Source organism: Pinus tabuliformis, chromosome 2_2 (assembly GCF_031772625.1).
Source record: "Pinus tabuliformis cultivar Carrire ecotype Pingquan chromosome 2_2, CPIR1, whole genome shotgun sequence".
NCBI classification, from domain to species: Eukaryota; Viridiplantae; Streptophyta; class Pinopsida; order Pinales; family Pinaceae; genus Pinus; species Pinus tabuliformis.
In genome coordinates, this window is record NC_142300.1 from 277,848,615 (window position 1) to 277,851,872 (window position 3,258).

A 3,258-nucleotide genomic window follows, 5' to 3' on the forward strand; every position below is an offset into this window, starting at 1 on the left:
TAATGATGACAAAAAATATTAATTTTTACTAAAAATATTCTTATCAAAGCATTTATCATAAATATATCCTAACATTTCAGAAGAGACTACCTTACAACATCCATTAAAACACAAAGATATGAAAAATGTTTGTGAAAAAATAGTCGAATAATTGAATGTGACTTTGATCTTTCTCTTGTTAAATATATCCTAACATTTGAGAATACACAACCTTATTATATAGAGTTATGCGACTTTGATCTTTATCTTGTTGAATATATCCTAATGTTTGAGAATACACAACCTTATTATAAAGATGCGTAAAACATTTATAAATGAAATTAAAGCATCTATTTGAAAAATAAATGGAAATTCTCTTTTATAAAATGAATGAGGTGAAAGTTCACTTTTCAACTTTCTTTTTTGTTATTTTCTCTAAGACAAAGAAAACCATACATTGGATTCATCTTGTGTCAAAGATACACAAACATCTCAGATTCATACATTTTCAATTCTCTCTTTATACCCAATTTGACTTGTCAATTTCTCCAACTCAGTCTTCACACTCATGTCTATAACATTGGACAAAGTCTATCCATATCGGATGGTGAAGCATGGAATGAGAAAGAGATAAATGACTACTTTTAGTCTAACATTATTGGCACCAATTAAACTCAAGAATTTCTTGGCAATTTTAGTTAGATGTTGATTCTCAAAATGTATACTAGAAGTCACAACTGCGAATTGTGTGTTAGTTAGTGTATTGTAGGCCATCTCAAAATCCATGATAATGTCATTAATAATTTCCATAGAGAAAATTCAAAGTGGGAGGATGAAACTTGGGATCATCTGCAATGGCCTTGATAATGCTCTTCTTTTTCTCCTCCTTAATTATTAGGCTAGTGAGGAAGCTATAAAACCCTTTGTAATCTATAAGGTGAGAGAGCTTCTCAATGTCATTATTGACAAGATGTAGTGAAATGGGAGGCTATGTTAGCTTTGCAAGTATTTCAACATATGATCCTATAGTGGTATCTGACATTACAACATTGCCTCTATTGCCACTACCCATTAGAGGAACTTTAGAAGCCAAGGGATTCGTTGTCCTAGACAACTGTATCCTTATAAGGGAAGATTTAAAAAGTGGTCTATGGGAACTTGTTCCATTTCCCACCTTTTAAGCAACTCTCACAAAGGATGCACATTGAACATTTAGGGCCACCAGGACCCTTCAGAGAACCCATCTCTGCATGAGTTCAAATTTGTTGTTAAATATCATTTGGGACTATGAGAAAAGTATGCATGAGTCTCACGTACAAGATCTTCAACTTTTGAAACTGATGGAAACTTGCTTACTATTTTAAATGCAAGATTCATCTTATGAGCCATACAATGAATATTAAGCATATATGGTGAAGTTGATAGTTGTAGCCTAACACAAAGGCCATTCCTTTGTCCTTGCATTACCGATGCTCCATCTGCTCCAATGCATACCAACTTTTTGCAATCATTAAATGATCCATACCAATTTCCTTCAAACCATTAAGAAAAAGTTCATAAATATTTTCAGTTGTACAAGTCTATATCATCTTTTTTAATCCCAAGTAGATAGGAATGCCTAATATGGTCATTAACCATATAAATGCTCACGCAAATCCATGAAGTATTATCTATAGTCGTAACCTCATCCAAAGACAATGCCAAAACCTAGCATTTGAAATCTTCTCTTTCAAATCATCCTTTTCTACTTGAGCTAGATATCTTGCCCATTCCCAACCATTGGTTACAAATCAATGAGAAGATGGAAAGTTTGGAACTTGAAGAAAAGATAGAAATTTCATGTGATTTGGATAATCTGCATATGATGACCTTTAGATAAGATTTGAAATACAATGCTCAATTGTATCGTCTTGGATAACAAAATTCTTTCCATCATCTTTTCAAATAGAGATATGATGGTTCCTCCACTTGCCTCAAGTTTCCTCTTACTTATTAAATATTTTTTATATTAACATGTCGACATTCCTTAGAAGATTTCCATCTAACAATATATTTCTCTTTAGCATTTACAATTTTCTTTTCATACACCTTTCCTGTATGCTTTTGTACTATATCAGATAGCTTCATCTAAAATTTCACTACCTTTTGATTTTTCCAACTACACGCATTACATCTAACTTGTCAGAAAACCTCGTTCTAATTTGTAGGAGGTATTTCTTCAATAAATAGAAAACTTGAGACCTAATTTTCTTGGAATTGTCTCCCTATGGTCCATTGACCTCTTTTCCTTTTCCGCAAATGGATTTTGTCACCTTCCAAGGAAAAATATTTAACATTTGCATCACCAATGTTTGTTGAAACTGCATTTATCTCACCCTGATCACTTGAGGAACCTATTATTTCACCCATCATATGAATATCAAATGCATTTCCACAAGAGTTAACCTCTCTTTCAGTAACAGATTGTTCAAAGGAGCATGAATCATGATGAGAATGTGTATTTTTGGACGGAGCCTTTTGAAAGTATGATAATACATCCATTTGCCTTGATGGTTTCTTCCCACGATTATGTTTTAACATCTCACTGAATATTCCACAAGTAAAATTTGAAATCGAACTGAAAACCTGCATCAACAGTTTCCAAGAGTTGAGATATGCTTCATATAAATTAACTTGTTCATAGAAAATAGAATTGTATTTTGCAAAAGAATTGTTGAGTCAACATTGAAAGAACATATATCAGAAATTGAATTTTGAGGCAAAATGGAATTTCACAAAAATGATTTAACAATGATAATGGGAAACTATTAACTTTTAAGACATAAAATATAATAATTCATTTGTATAACATTGAAACAACATCATCCTTGTAGGTCTATCTTAGTCCTTTTGGTTTACTAGTTTGGCTTGGGTCAATATCCATGCTAGATATCTATGGGTGGGCTTTGAATCATTCCCATTCCATGCAGTCGGCTTTTTGGACAAATTCTATTAGAAAAATTAGTGACTCTTTGAATTCTGTGTAGAAAATAGAATATTAATCCTCATGGATTTGAATGTAGGCGTGATCTAGCATGGAATCCATTGTTAAATGAGTAAATTTCATATGGATTTGTTGTAGAATTTCCTTGTTGTTTTATTGGTAAACACCAACGATTTCATACACTCAATGTGGTACTATTAAACACCAACAATTTCATATACTCAATGTGGAACCAAGAACATTAGCACTAGTTTAAATGCAACATATTTTCTATTTTCTCATCCTCACTATGAGAT

At 32.2% G+C, this 3,258-nt stretch overlaps 1 pseudogene; it reads right to left on the reverse strand.

Moving 5' to 3' along the window:
- Nucleotides 1-477: 477 nt before the first annotated feature.
- LOC149192384 (ATP synthase delta chain, chloroplastic-like) lies at nucleotides 478-1,502 on the reverse strand (annotated as a pseudogene).
- Between the last annotated feature and the right edge of the window lie 1,756 nt (nucleotides 1,503-3,258).